Source organism: Anser brachyrhynchus (genome assembly GCF_964034855.1).
Source record: "Anser brachyrhynchus genome assembly, chromosome: 14".
Taxonomy (NCBI): domain Eukaryota; kingdom Metazoa; phylum Chordata; class Aves; order Anseriformes; family Anatidae; genus Anser; species Anser brachyrhynchus.
Window position 1 is genome coordinate 7,499,743 of NC_137709.1, and position 15,691 is coordinate 7,515,433.

A 15,691-nucleotide genomic window follows, 5' to 3' on the forward strand; every position below is an offset into this window, starting at 1 on the left:
CTTTCTTCATCTTGTCTTGGGCAGTCTTTTCCACTGAGAAATAGGAAAACATTCGTGCTAGGGTTGTGCAGTCTGAAGGAAGAAAAGGATAATGAAAACCACTTTTCTGTGCTGGATGCTTGGGTGTGCAACGTGTCCCCTTTCTTGTTTCAGTTGTTTACTGTGGTTGGATTTTCTCTGGGTAGCTTTAAATTTCTTTCAAATTTAGCTTAATTGTCCAAACTTACAACTGGAGAAGTGTGGTGGGGGAGAAGATGGCAGTGAACATTGGAAGCAGATGTGACTGCAATTTAGATTAAGTGAAAACACCTGGCTGTGGGGCTCAAATTATGTTTCAGCATGTTCCCTTGGAGGTGAATGTGTAAGGAATTGAGAGAACCCCCAAACACCCATGCTGGAGAGGGGATCACAGGGATCTGCTCCTGCACCCCTGTAAAACTCCCCCAGCCTGCAGCAGCTTGGTGGATCCTTCCCTGTGCAATTTGCTGTTTCTCAGCAGTTTGCTTTCCATGCCAGTTTAATTTCAAGTCTGTACCATTTCAGGCTTTTTCCTTTTAATCCCCCACTTATTTCTTTAGTAGAAATGGCCAACGGTTTTGGGTCGAGGTGGATTAGTGAAAACATTGTGTGTGTGTTAGCAGCAAGCGATCTCACTGCGTGGGAAAACCCACAGCGTGTTTCCTCTCGGTGCCAGATTAGCTTCGCTCTTCCCTGCTGAGCAAGGAAATGGGTCATTGCTAATGTTGTTTAATTTCCTCTCTCTGAGGTGGGCTGTGGCTGCCTTTAGGTCCAAGCAGCTCCATTACATGCAGTTTGCTGCTCCTAAGCCTCTGTGCCTTTTCGTAATGTCATAAGGGATGGTGCTTGCACAGAGTTAAAGAGGGTCAGTTGTGGGACTTACTTTTTTTAACCTGTTTCAGATATCAGTCTGCATTCCTCACTAAAACAAAGTTCATTTTATCTGAGTCAGGCTTGCTGGGTTGTGAACCTAATCTGTTATCCTTTTTCCTTCTTAAAGCCTGTAGTGGTACCTCGTGAAATAAGCAAATGTGCAACCACCTGCCTTAAGCATCCCAGTCTTAGGGCAAAGTTCTGAGGAACGGCTTTATGTTAATTTCCCCTTTAATGAAGTCTGTTCCCTTTGCTGACTTCTGAGTCCTCTTGGACATGCTGCTGCTCTCTGAATGGGACTGGCAGTTTACTTGGGTTTTGCTCAGGGAAGGCAAACAATACTTATTTGGAAGTAGAAATGACAGCAAGAAGCAGCTAGTCCAGATTTTTTTCCTTCAACTCTAGGTTTTGCAGGGAAATTACTGACGATGTAATTCTAGAAAACCTCTGCCATGTCTGCATATCCCCATGTGTTTACACGTGTGTGGGCAGCTGCATGTGCTGCAGGCTATGACTACTATGTATTACCTCTGCTGCTGATCTCTGGTTTGCCACGGGACGAGGAATTCCTGGTGTGACTGGGTCATTCCTGTACCACCAGTGGTTGAAATAAGGGCATTTGCTCAAACTTGGTGTTCAAATTGCTGTGCAAACCCATGCAGATGGCTGTCTTCCTTGTTGATTGAAAAGCAATGGCAACACGGGCTGGGGCTGCCCTCCCCATCTTTTGCGCTGATTTAAAAGTCAATTGTGTATCGAGTAGTTTATTCATCCTTTCCTCCTTGCTCCCCCTTGCGCTTTCTTGGTCTGTTTTCTAAGCAAACATTAACTTGTATAATTTTACTGGCTGTCAAGCTGTGGTGGAGTTTATTTGGCTAGTCACTTTTTGTTTTGCAAAATTAATTTGCTAAGGCTATATTTAAGTGTCTGTGGAAGTCAACAATGAAACGTCACATTCTTATTAGCCAAAATAATACAATTGCTCTGCAGGGATTCTGCAGATTACAGCAGAGCAAACGAGATGGACGCTGATGTGAGGAGAGGAGGCTCTGCAGTGACCTTTCTCTGCAGGGGGGTGGTGGTGGGCTGGTCGCTTGTCATCGATATACCTCCTTCCCAAAGGGCTTCCTTCTTGGTCAGAGCTGTGGAGCATGACTGGGAGGCTGTTCCTGGTGTTCAGGAGCAGAGTCAGCACTTTGGGAGCATCACTTTCTGCCTGCTCCTCCCATTGATGAAGGATCCCCCTCTCCACTGCAACACTGCAGATTCCCCACTGGGTAAGGGTGAGGCTCTCCTGGGGTTTGCAGTGTTGCAGGAAAGTCACTAGGAGGGAAAAGAAAGGGGCAATAAAGAAAATCAAATGAGACAGAAGGAAAACTCCAGCATATGTATTGACTATATTTTTTTTTTGGGGGGGGGGGGGGGGTGTTCATTCATGTTTTTGAATGCTTTGAGCTACTTTCTTGTTATCATAAATCTTTGTTGTTGTCATAAATGCTCCTGGAATAAAAGAAGTAAAGTTTTATGTTGGGACAAATAAAAAGTCTGATTTTATATCAACGTAGAATTTCGGTGTCCTGCTAGATTCTGAGGTTCACCTTTCCCAAATTAAAGTTCATCTCTCCATTTGGAGACCAAATGGAAATCTCCTAACTGGTAGGACAGAGCTCTGCTGCTACAGAGAGCACGAGCTGTCGTGAACGCAGAGCTGCAGTCTGAGCAGAAAGGTGTTTGAATTCCTGGGAGACCAACAGCTGGAGCTGTACTGACATACAGCTAGGGGCACGGATCCGGGGGCGGATGAGTCCCTTCTATAAATAATTGCTGAGGAATACAGCACAGGACAAAAAGGACAGAAACCAATGGCAAGGACAAAAATGCACAACTAGGGAATTTGTGGAGAGTGGAATGAATCAAATAGTGAAAACCAAACTAGAATGGGGAAGGTTCTGGGGTTACAGCAAATAATGATGCTCCTTTCCTGTAGAGTGCTTTGAATGAACAGCACTTGGTGAAAGTGGATTATAAACTGTACACTGGATGAATTCCCACTGAAGCCCATGGAGTTGCTTTCATTTATTTATCTTTTATGAGTTGATTTGGGCCTCATGCTTTGATCTCTTGTACTTTGTGCTTTCTTACTTTACTCAGCAAATGTATCAATTGATTTCAGCTGGACTGTCTGAGCACTAAGGCTGTGTTAACTGTGAGTTAGGATATTCCTGCTTGATGTCTATGATTGTAGGCTGTCACAGGATCAAGAACGTCTTTTTCTACCAGAGTTTTAAAAACACTTTCCAGTACCAACACAGCTAACTTCCCAGTGCAACAGTGGGCAGGATTATATCTGGGGGAATAATACTTTAGGGACAGATGAGGGACTTAAAAGATCGAACCTATTTGCAAACCTCAGGGGTACTCAGAAGGTGTTTTCAGCTGAGAAATCCTGAGTTAAGGGTCAGGTTAGTGGGAGAATAGGCTTCCCAAAAGTTGGGGAGTCTTGATTTGAATTCAAAGCATCATAAGAAACATCACTGCTTAATCTCTTCAGATGTTACTCCTTTCACTCTAAATTAAGTAAACCTTAAAATAAACAGAGAGTTGGGGTTATTGTGACCACACACCACATAATTTCAGTTCAGATTGTAAATAAGGGAAAGGAACCTGGGGCTTGATTTTCAATGCCGATAAATAGAAGAATCTGGAAGCTGCAGCACAGTGAGGAACATCAGTGGGCTAAGGGGGTAGGACACTGGAAGTGCAGTGAAGCAGGAGAGTAGAGAAAAGTACTGCTTATTGAGTAAAACCATTCTGCTCTTGAGCTGTGAGAATTAGATTTGGAAAGAATTAAATTTGAGAGAGATTCAAGCAAGCTGCTTTGGTGATGTGGGTTTTGGTGTAGCACCGAGGCCTGTCTTGTTTGCACAAGTGTGGATGCCAAGGTCATGTCCTTGAGCTATATGTGATTTTATTAGGAATAAAAGTGGAAGACGGTGTCTTTGAACTGGAGGGCACAAAGTACAGTGAAGTGATAGGTACTCCTGGAAGATGTGACAATTTCTCAGCTGGACAAAGTTTGGTACACCATTCAGCAGCTACCTGAAAACGTCCCATAAGAAAGCGCTGACAGGGAGCAGTGTGGGTTTATGTTGGGAAAAGGGCACGTACATTAAATGTTGTGGGGTGTCTGGGGTGATGGCTGGGTGGCAGGTGCTGCAGAGGTCTGCTGTGTCACAAAGACACCAGAAGAGGACGTGGGACCAGGGATGTTTGTAGGGGATGAGTGCTCCTCTCCCATGCAGCTGGCAGGGCAGAGAGGTCTGGTGAGATAGCGGGTTGGTTTGGTGAGAGGCAGCAGGAGGTGTCTGAGCTTAGCTGTGGTTTCTTCCTCTCCTATGCTCTTCAGCTGCCTGCAACCTTTCCTGGCCAGTTCCTCACCCTTCCTTATTATGTTTTCCTCCAGTCTGTAACTGTCTGCATTATCCATTCTGCATTATCCATCCATCTAGGAGGAGTGTTGGCAGAACAGGCTGTCACTCCTGATGATTGACAAAAGGAAGGACATTTGTCCTTTTGTCTACCAGTGCGATAAGCAAATCCAGTGCCAGTCATTTGCATGCAGAGAGAACCGTTTCATTAAGAATTTCATTAAGATGGTAATGTTTAATGTTTCCTGGAAAAAATGAGTTTTTGGGTTGTTCAATTATATAATTAAAGTCGGAGAATTAGGGAAGATTGCAAGCTGCTTGCATAATGTGGGCAAGTTTAATGGTAAAACTTGTAAATAAGTTCAAAGGAAATGAGCTCTCTTTATGTTAGCTGCCTTGAATGGAGTTTGTCTCCTGCAAGGGTGAGGGATGTGGAGGAGGGCAGACGTGGAGTTAAGAGGCTTTGACACAGGGATGTTCGAGCAGGCAGCTCCTGTTTTTTCTCTGCATTTGGGCAAGAGGAGGCAGGTGACCTGGTAAAGCACACAAAGCACTGCTGAGCCAGCCTGCTGCAAGAACCATACCCGTGGGCCCTCAAGAAATCATGCCTTGCAGAGGCTGAGACTTCAGAATATTTCTTTTGAACAAATTCAAATATTGCAGTGCTGATTCCATAAGCAGCTACTAGAATGTGCCCTATCTGCTTTTATAGAATAGGTTTCCTTCAGGTGAGGAGCCAAGGCAATGGGAATGACGTAAGATGGATCCTTTTCCTCTGTAGAGGATAAGCTCTGGTGGTGACTGTGCCCTATCAGCAGCATTTTCACTGCAGCAGGGTGAGGTCCTCTGTCTCCCCAGTCTTCCCAAATTGTACCTGCTATAAGGGGCTCTCCCTGTCACACCCCGGGTTTCCCAGAGCACTAGAAGAGCTGAACGTGAAGTTTGTTAGCATCCAGATGGCTTGTTAGGCTCCCTGAAAAATGTCTTGCACCAACACTGGTTATCATTCAAGTGGGGTGTGTGACAGGGAGCTGCTGAGTTCCTTTCTGCTGAGGGTTACCAGATCCAAGTAGTTATTCCAGAAGCTCTCTGAATCTTTGCATAGCATCCTGTAAGTGATAGTCCTGAAAAGGAACATAAAACCAGGAATTTATTAGGGAGAATTCCCAACAGAAGCTCAGGCAGTATAACACCTTAAAAAGAACGCAGTGACCTGACAACACTGCAACAATAAGTCATGTATTATGTCCTTCTCTTTTTAGTGCCTTATATACTTTAAGAAGATGACCATTTTGGATGCACCATTATTCTTTATAAAGAAGATCTATATTTGAGTGATTGAAAATAACGGTTCCCTGCTTTAGTTCTTTTTTTGTGTGTGTTCCAGTTCAGTTCATCATGGATGTTTATTTTAATTTGTGACTTTTGAAAGTTAGCCAGCATATTAATATTTCACATGCAAAAATTATTTATACAGATTAATTTATTTATTACTCTTTTCCTCATTCAGCCTGTGAAAGATCTACAAAGATCCCTTTATGTCTTAAATTCCACCATTTTTTCTATTTCCTAAATTTGCAACCCCACCCTAGGTTGTGGGATAATTTGGAGCATTTAATTTGGAATATGAGGTTTTGACACTATATTTTTGGGACATGAGATCAGGCCATGTATTGGTTAGTGCTAACAGTCTGGTCTTGGTGGCAGGGTGCCATTACCCATTTCTAGTAAGCCTATGCATCAATATCTGTTCTATTTTCCTGCAGATTAACACTTAACTTTTTTTTTTCCCTGACCTCTGTGCATTCAGCAAATCTTTTCAGCACATTGACAAGAATGATGCATAGGTCTTTCTTTATTATTTATCTGTAAGGTATTATGAGTCAATGAATCACACATTTGCCTTCTGCCTGATAAATACATGACTTCAGGGAGAAATATACCCAGTCATTACTAGTCAAATAATTGTAAGTCCTGTGAGTTTACTATTGGGTCATTAAAAATGTGTGTAGGCATTATGCTGGTCAAAAAGGGATTACTGGGTTATTGAATGGGAGGCAAGTGATTATAGATTAAAGAATTCCATTTGGAAATAGCTTTGAATAAATACATACCATGCACATTGTCACTTGCTAAACTTCTGGGTTCTCTGTGATAAAAGTATTTCTATTATGTTGCCTATTAACAGTGATATTACTCTCCTGTTACATTTTGTAATGGGACCTGCCATAGCATTTCAGACTTGATTTGTTGGTCAGCTCTCATTTATTACCAAAGTAACTGCCTGAATTCTGGGTTTCATGAGACCCAACACGCGATGCATGGATTTGCCTATGACCTGCAAGGTCCCATCCTTGCCCTACAGCCCAGTTTGGCAAAAACACAGATCTAGAGCAGCTATCTGCTTTATAGTACTACCCTCCGTTTAACATTTCTATAGTGACTGTCATCGTTGTGTTGAGAAGAGCAGAATATATTTTGCTTCCCACATTCCCTGAAGGAACTGGGTCCATTACTGCAAAATAGTTAAAATGCTTCATAGATGGGGAAGATTGATGAGCAATAAGTAAAAAATTTAAAGATGTGTATAAGTCAAGCTTTGCATGGTATCTATTTGTCATGTTGAGTGGATTTCATCTCCAAGCTGAGTTCAGACCTTTAAAAGGAGAAAACGAGCTTTTGCTCTTGGAGCAGCAGTTTTAGAGAACTTCAACGAGCAGCAGCCATCACAAAATTAGTCTCTTTCTGGGCTTGTATTGAACCGTTTCCAGTTACATGTTTATTGCTGCAAAGACTTGGTTGCTGCTGTTGGTAAGAGGGACACAATCAGACGCTTCAACAGTGTAATTATTCTGGTGTGGAGGCAACAAAGTTGTTCCAAGGTCATGTTGTCACATCAGAGCAGGCTGTTTCCTGCATCTCATTTTTATGCCCACACACAAAGAGACACTTTTCTGGCTGATATTTATAGAGAAGTCCTACAGTCATTTTAATTATGCACAACATACTGATGCCTGCTTCACTGATCATAATTGCAGCTCTGACCTGTTTTATTTTGTGATTTAGATTCCTTCTCTTAAGCATTGCTCTGGGGTATGATTTACAATGGCAGGTACTGGAAGTGAGGAGACAGCCATTGATAACAGCTTCAGCTGGTGGAGGCTGAAACGTGCTGGTGGGCTGTCGCTGAAGGGCTCCTACATGCTCTTGAGGAACATGTTGCCAAGTTTCAAGCAGCGAGGAGGGGACAGACTGGGACCTGCCTATCCCATCTTGCCCAGACGACCTGTCTTGCCCATCCCCTCCAATTCTCTTTCTCCTCCCAGCGCTTCCCAGCATAAGAAGTCCCTGTGCCAAAATCTTCACTTCCTGTCTGAATCACTTTTTCATTCTGAAAGTGATTTTTTGGGGATTGGAGCAATCAGTTGCACAGAGGCAGGTCCAAGAGCAATGTGAATGCTTATCTGCAGGCAGCCTTTGTGCCTTGTCTCTTGAGGTGCAGTGCTGCTGAAGAGAAGCACTCCAGCACTGTTGCCTCATCCTCTCTGTTTGTCACATTAAAGATTCACTAACCAGTGAAATCCATTTCTTGTAAAACAAGGAAACGTGGGAACGTGGCGTCTCGTGAGCAGCAGCGCTGCCAGCCTGCATATCATAGTGAAAGCACCCCCAGGGAGCGTCTGGGAAGACTTAATTTTTTAAATCCCCTGTCATGTTATGTCACTCTTTCATTTGCCAGCAGAGGTGTCAGAAGACAAGTCCCGTGGGGCTTCTTCAGTGCTTGGCAACAAAGCATTTATCACCTAGCGCATTTAAGTGGTTTTCCAGGGCAGGAAAGGCGTGAGTGTTTGGGAGAGATGATGATGCCTTCCTTTATCTTAGAAGCCTTCCTCAGAGGGAAGTTCTGCCTACCAGGATTCCTGCTGATGGAAGGAAGCTGAAAGGCAACTTTCTCTTTTGGAGAATCGCTCTTCCACGGAGCGCTGTCTGCAGGGCTGTGTTTCAGTCACTTTAGCCCCGTCAACAAGTCAGGGGAGTCCTGGCATGTTTAAAGCCACCCCAACCAGCGCCGCAGGATGTGGCCTGTCTTCACGCAGACGCTGTGGTGGTTCTCGCGAGCTGAATCTGGAGCCCTAAAATGATTAATCTTGTGTCCTGGGACCACAAATAAGGCTCTTCTAGCTGCACTAAGGACTTGGGCTGTTCCACAATGTGAAAAGATCCTAATTATTGTGTCAGTGCAGAGCACCGGGCCCACCTTATCAAGGGGCATATGCAGGGTAGGAGCTGGCTTCAGTAAATGCTCTCTGAAGTAGGCAGGGCTGGTTCAAAATTTTCTGTGTATTTTTTTTAAAGGATTTAAGGCTTCCAATGAATTCTTCAATTCAGGAAAAAAAAAGTGATGGGGTGGTAGACTAAGGATCAGCAGATCAGCATCTGCAGATGACTGAAAGAAATCTGATCAAGAAGGGATGAGGAAGGTGGCTCATTCCTGCCTTTGGTTCTCTCCTGGCATCTATTTGATTACATTCCTTTCTGTGGTGATGGTCTGCTTTTTTTTTTTGGTATGTCATTCCCTTGTATCTTAAGGAAACATGACATGGCATAGCTATCCAAACAGAATTGTAGGAGAAGCGATGTTCAATAATGTAACACTAATTGCCATGGAAGCATTCAGCACAGGGCACCTAACAGCCTGTTGGAAGGCTCTATGGCTTTTCTCACCTTCAGGTTAATGGTTTGTTGTGTGCTTAGCTGCTCTGAAATGGGTTTAAAGCCACACACTGCATGTAGTTTGAAGAAGCTATAGTAAAAGATGAATTGAGATGTTTCATATTTTTTCATGCTGGGAAGAGAAATGTAGAAAGTATGGACCATATTCTGCAGCATTCCCGGGCTACTTCTGCTAATAATTTTAGGAGTAGCTGAGACGAATTTCCCTTATCTTGTTGTACCTCAGCAATGCATCTTTGTCCCAGTACTGTTAAAAATAACGGTACTGCTATTTTTGCTTGTGGAGATGTGAGCTGTTGCACCAGTTAGATCCTTTCAGTGTTGATGCCAGGGCTTTGTGCTTCACCCCGTGCTCCCCGAGCTGGGTGCTTGGGGGCTGGGAGCAGCGCTGTGGGTGTGAGGGAGGTGGCTGAGGGTGTGGGCACATCCGACTCTACCTCTCCTCTTCTGGTGGTGTGTTTTGTGCTTTTCTCAGCAGTTTTGGTGCACAGCTCTTGAGGCATTAGGTATCCTCTACTGCAAGTGTGCACATCCTTTCTCTGGCACAAAGGCCCTTGGGTTGGTCTTCAGGTGCTTCTTATTGATGGAGGTGAGGTATGAGCACCTTGGGGAGCTTGGTGGTTGCTGAGGCTGTCACCACTGCTCACTGTGAGCTGCTCCTCAACAGAAGCCACCTTATTGCACCATAATCAGCAAGGAAACGTGCCAGTATGAGCAGCTTACTAATTTTTATCAGACAATAAATGTTTTCATTTATTCTCCATTGCAGAAGCAGCCTTGGTTACTCTTTGGGAAAATTGAACACAGATAATAGGTTTCCACTAATGCTCTTATTCTATCTTGCTTGCTCAGAGCCAGTCCCATCTCTTCAACAGGGAGAACAGCTTGTCTGTTAAACATATCGCTGCCAAAGCAAACTGGAAATCTAATGATATTACATATTGCTCTCAAAGATGGAGAAAACATTTGTAATACTTTTGTAATTTTTGTAATTTGTAATACTCTAGCTTATCACTAAGCTGCCCGGTCATGAAAGAAGTGGCAAGGTAATGCATTCAAATAGTATAAAAATAACAGAAGAGGATAAGAATTTTTCAAGAAATCTCTTCTTGGTGCTAACTTTTCCTATCAGAAAGACCAATGCTTTGGCTAGGTTGGTATGATTGTAATAACATCTCTGAGATGTGATTGGATGTGATATTCATGGAAGTATTGTTTGGTAAGCTTGTTTTATTTTTTCCCTACTGATCTCTTTCCCTCCGTAGTTATGCTGAAAAAATAAGGGTGTACATATGTCTAAGTTTTTAATCATAGCAACTAACCACTATGGGCGTTAGTAACAATTATCTTTCTCCCCAAGTATAGGACTGCACAGCAAGGGATCAGATTGGTTTTTGTGACTTTGCAACGAACTTTCTTTCTAACCTTGGGCAAACCTTTTGATCACAGTTATGTCCTAGTCCCCAGTGTTACTGAATCTAATTTAAACCAAATACTGAGGTAATAATGGGTACTTTGACATAAACGGATTCCACCCGCCGCCCCCCCCCCCCCCCAAATCTCAATTTGGAGTATTTCCTGACTTTGGCAGGTCACCTATCTTTGTGTCTTGAGCTGTTGGGTTGCATCTCTGTCACCTTTCTTGATTTGTATGAACCATGCACAAGTCTTTGTGGGGTTGAGTGCTGTAGGACGCCCACAGTATTATGGAGCTCAGGAGCCTACCGTGCTGTCTCTGCTTGAGGTGGTCACTGCAGCTCCTGCTGCTTCATTGCAGATGGGGCTGTGCAGGATGGGTGGGGGGCTTCAGGAACTCTCAGTCACAAACTGCAGCCCCTTTTTGCTCACTTAGTTCTGGTAGTGTTCCCCATCACATCAGGAATATGTTGTTCAGCACTGGGTAGTTTCAAATATCTGAGAATTAATTCAAGAGCCTCGCACTAAGTGTGGCTCTCAGCCAGTGTGGTTTTACATTCAGCGTTACATCTGTTGATGGATTTGTTGCCTTTAGCCAGATTGACTCGATGTCTTCCGAGAACAGGAGGGGGAAAAAAAAAAGTATGAAGACCTCCAGGGTGCCTAGAGTGTTTGACATGAAGTTTGGAAAGAACAGAAAACATTGCTGCAGCCCCAGTTTGTCTTCTCTTTGGCCATTCCTGTTTCTGTAGTGCAACAATATCCGGACAAAGCAGTGTAATTGCTAGGAAAATCTTGTGTCCAAGTTCTCTCCCAGTTCACTAAGGTACCTGCTCCAGATATGCAGCTGATAGCACATGCAAGATGTAGCCCAAGGGAGATCTTGCTTCACCTCCACCTCTACATCTTGCCTGATTCCTGCTTTCTGAGGAGACCTCAGGGTACAAGGAGGGGTTCCCAGCAATGGTCGATAAGCACAGTGAATCCTGGCAATTCCTCCCCATCACTCACAGGAAGGGGACACCACAAATATATATTGGAATTAATTGCTTCCCAAATGGCAACACATTAGGTTTAATTATCCATAAAATTGAAGTACAGATACTTAGGGTCCAAAATAATTTTCCTGCTCAATAATCTATATGTGGCCAACCTCTCAGCATTGTCTTATTTTTCCAAAGGTGTTTCAGGGTGCAACAGTTGAACATGTATCCATCAAAACACTTTTACCTGGGGTAACTTCTTGAATTTGGGAGATTTTTTGGTTTTTCCCACAAAGCAGAAAGTCTGGCTGTTGGATAGACTGCAACTGAAATGACCTCTAGGATTAAGAAGTAGATGTAAAGTGCTGCCAGATCAGAAAATAGGGTTACCTTCTACCTTTTAGCTGATTGCTATTGTGAAAAGTAAAAGTGGGAAAAATCAAGCCCATTAAAATAGATCACATGCATTCTTTTTAACTCTATTTGTATTAGCCAAAATAAACCAGATCAAATGGAGAGAAAATACCGCAAAGAAAATTTAATCTACCTATGAAACTTACTAAAATTAAAAGAAAAATAGTTTTTATTGTTATATTGGTGTCATGAGCTCTCTGAATAGAAACAGGATAAAAAGAATCTTCTCTAAAAATTCTATGATTTTTTTCTTCTTCTGTGTGGGGCAAATCTTCTGGAGCACTTCCATCTGTGTGTGGTAGCTTCAGATTTTGTGAGAATCTGTCATTTGCTGGGGCTGTGGAAAGAATGAAATTGGGCGGTGCTTCATTTACATTAAAGTATGACTGAGATGAGGCTCAAGAGAATGAAAAAGGCCATTCAACTGTTGTTTGTTTCTTTGTTTTTAAATACAGCTCACACATATCCATTGGAGTTATCACTACACAAGCACATGCATACCAGAGGCCTCAAGAAAGGAACACTTTTATCTGAATAAGAATACCTGGAATTTAATAGTATTATTAGCATTAAGGCCTCATAAGAGATTAAGAGAGATGACTTCTGCTTCTGGGGGAAGTCCTAAACAGTGAGAGTTTTGAGCCAGCTGTCCGTGAGCAGGTCACACCACTGAGAGTTGGTAGCACTGCTTCTGGTATCTTCACCTATTCACTATTTGATAATTCCTCTGCCGGAAGGAAATGTGTAGATACTGATCTTACACTGTTAGTTTCCTTTCCCGTTTCTTCCCCAGTGTGTGGGAAGAAAATGCAATATAGCCTGTTATTCATGATGACCTTGAGTTCAAGGAGTTAAATAGGATAGGTATGGGCTAGGCGAGATCAAGCGTGGAAGTATATTAGCATTTCCATGGTGGCAGCTTGGATCCTGCTTGTCTGGAGCTATGCTTTTTGCTTATGTCTACTCTGTGCCTCAGAAGCATCATGTGGTTTCCCATTGCTTTTCATCTAAATCATTCTTTGTTGAGCAAACTGCATACTTCACTGAACAAATGCTAAGCATTCCCTCCTTAATTTGGAGTATATATTATTCTGCTAATGCTTGTATGGCTACTTTTTATTTTTTTTTCAAGGTCATTAGTCACTCACCACAATGGTAAAATGTGATGAACAACCCTACGAAAAGTTCAATGAAATGAATAACTAGCTTTAAACTATTTTACAGGCAAAAAATGGCAGCAGTAAACTGGGCAGTGTTTTTAGGCAGATGGATTTTCTATGATTAACCTTGCAAGGCTGAAATTCAGTCTCTTGCATTGTTCTTTAGAAACCCTCAGGAAATTATTCTAATTATCAAGAATTTCTACTATTTTCTTGTACTCTTTTCTTAAGTAAGACATGGTTGATAACTGGAACTTCCCTGCCTCTCAGATATAACACTAGACTTCTCTTATTTCTAATAATTTCAGATTTTTTCCCCTACAAGCCACAGAGTAGGTAATGAACTGGTGCAAGCTGGAGCTGTTCTCATCAATACACAACATACCATGATGAAATAATAAATTTGTGATAAAAGGTCTTACCATAGTAACAGGCATCTTGATATAATGAGTCCCTGGTACTTCAATGAGAATGGTTTAAAAAAAAAAAAGTATCAACCCCGATGTTCGTATTTACTTATTTAGACAAATAAGTAAATTATGTGCTGCTGGTCTTAAAAAAAAAAAAAAAAAAAGAAAAATAAAAATACGGCAGCCATCAGACTGAACAAGAGAGTGAACTGTGATATGGTACGATAAAACAATTTCTTGCCTTCCTGTGAACACATCGATCTTCTACCATGGAGACACAAAGTGTTAAAGCAGTCTCAGTTGTCTTATCTAATGTAGAGGTGTCCAGCAAGACTTGATTAGGGTTAGCAAGTTGCTCTGAGGTTTTGAATGGTGGGTGTTCTGTCTGGGTAAAGCATTGCCTTTATGATCAGAAATGAAAGTGGATGCTATTTTTTCTCATTGTTGCCTTGCAGGCTTTCATATTCCAGTGTTTTCAGTTCCTTCATTTTTTTTGTTTCAGTTCCTTTTTTTGTTTGTTTTTTGAACTATTTTGCTCCAATGCACGTGAAGATGAGATTTGCCTTTCTGGAAAGGATCTGTTCAACAACCTATCTCCGTCCCGAGGGCTTACTGGGCTAAGTCTTGCATGGATCTTGATTCTTTTTTGCAAAGGAGTGGATTCCTGCTACAACTGTAATTGAGTAGCAACTTCAGTGTTGTCTTTTTGTTTTTCCTGATGACTATATTCTAAATCTTATATTTCATTTTATCTATAAAGGCCCCCAAGAGGGCATTTCAAAAACATTTATTTATATTGAACAAAAATTGTTTCTACCCTTCACAGTTGTACAAGAAGTCCTGAGAGCACAACCAGTCTCCCAAAAGACCATAGCCTAGAGAACAAGGAGAACTGAATTTTTGCTGATCTTGTCTGAAGCTGCTGTAACTTTTGGAATATGGAAAGTTCAGGTTTGTTTGTGTTTATTGATGGCAATTGCTATAACCCTTAGATTTATTCCAATTAAAACACTGCAAAAGTAAAAAGGCACCTGAGCAACTTGTGAAATTTTGGTGAACTACCTGCTTTCAACTGAGCTGGGAGATAGGATTCATATGAAGAGTGTCTCCTTGTCCCTGAGGTGACAGCATAGCTGTAGAAGTGATCTCCTTGGAGCTGGGGAGTTTTTTTGGGGGTTGGGGATGCCCGGAGCGAGCACCATGTGGCTAGGTATCATCTCCTTTGAGTCTTATTAGTCTTGAAACATTCATTATATGATAATGTAACCATGCAAATAAACGAAGGATAAAAACTCTGATTCGATGGAGCTAGAACAGCAATGTTTTGGAGCTGATGGCTCCCAGCCTTGGAGTAATCAATGTTGGACAGGGCCAAATGTGCTCCTTTGTGGGTTGGCCTGGTAAAGAAATACTTCTGTTTGTTTCTACTGTGGTTACAAATGGCTTGAGTTTTCTAAAGATGGCTTCTTGTCGTCAAATTATTGGTTATTATACTGTTGTTGAAATGCTAGACTGAATATCTCAAGTGCCACTTGAATTGCAACAGCAGATTTGTTGGCGAGGGATGGAGACAGCGAGAGAACACAATGCTCGCCCAGGGAGAGGTTGAAACTGTCACTTTGCTTTTTAATGGAGACAGGAAAGGTAATTAACAGCTAGTGTTGTGTACAGATTCGTATTTCATAGGGAAGATGACTCATTTTGGCTCTGAGCAAGTATGAGAATGAAATTAAACCAATGCCTGGTGTCATGCCAGCAACTTTGGCATTTTAAAAATATCTCCCCTCTGTGTCCCAACACAAGCTCACTATATTTTCAAAATCAGTATATGCTTTGTGGGAGCAAGGTTTTCTATGGTCTCTCTGTAGGTGAAATATGGATATAGTTTTTATTTTCCTCCTTGCATCCAAGTTAATTTGGTAACCTCACTGTGTGTGAGCTGTATGGTTTTTATGTGCATTTGTCTGTTTCCATAGAGGTCTTGAAGTTGTGCTAGCTCAAGGTTAGGTTTACTAGGAGCAGTAAAGGAGTTTGTGGAAGACTGTTCTGGGCATATGCTAAATGTGACATGAGGAAAGGATGCAATTAGTACTTCTGTTGGGGTCATGATACCTAAAACCAGAGTCCTCACTTCTTTGAGTCTCTCCTAGAGGTAAAATAGCTCCAGGCAACCAGTACTCAATGTGGTTCTTATCCTGCTTACTCTTTGGTTTCTTCCAAATACCTGGAGCTTCTGAACCTGGGGGAAGTCACTG

General features: G+C 42.2%; 1 protein-coding gene and 1 long non-coding RNA gene across 2 annotated transcripts in view; one reads left to right on the forward strand and one right to left on the reverse strand.

The window, feature by feature from the left end:
* Window positions 1–15,691, forward strand: part of SGCD (sarcoglycan delta) — a 526,403-nt gene that overhangs the window by 11,596 nt on the left and 499,116 nt on the right. The gene's annotated exons all lie outside the window — the stretch shown is intronic.
* LOC308177930 lies at window positions 1,170–14,760 on the reverse strand. Its single transcript, XR_013939508.1, has 3 exons — window positions 13,449–14,760; window positions 5,194–5,443; window positions 1,170–2,214 (listed from the first exon to the last, which is right to left on the reverse strand). It is a non-coding gene; the product is annotated as an uncharacterized lncRNA (long non-coding RNA).